Source organism: Asparagus officinalis, chromosome 4 (genome assembly GCF_001876935.1).
Source record: "Asparagus officinalis chromosome 4, Aspof.V1, whole genome shotgun sequence".
Classification (NCBI taxonomy): Eukaryota; Viridiplantae; Streptophyta; class Magnoliopsida; order Asparagales; family Asparagaceae; genus Asparagus; species Asparagus officinalis.
The window spans coordinates 97,958,041-97,958,274 of record NC_033797.1 but is presented as its reverse complement, the minus strand read 5'-3'; positions in this window follow the sequence as shown (position 1 = coordinate 97,958,274).

Sequence of the window (234 nt, the reverse complement as noted above, 5' to 3'; positions counted from 1 at the left end):
ATGATGAGCTTTTTATCGTATGCTTTAGCTTGATCTATTAATAGAAACTCAGCCTTTGATTCAGTTATGATATTTCTTTATTTATTTTGAACTCAGCAATGACAAGATTTACAGGATTTTTGGCAAACCCCCAGCCATCAACGGGTTTGATATGTCTTTACCGATTACCGTTTGAATCGGACTAGCATGTGAATTATTAAAACCCGTCTCACATGTAACGTTGTGCTAAGAAAA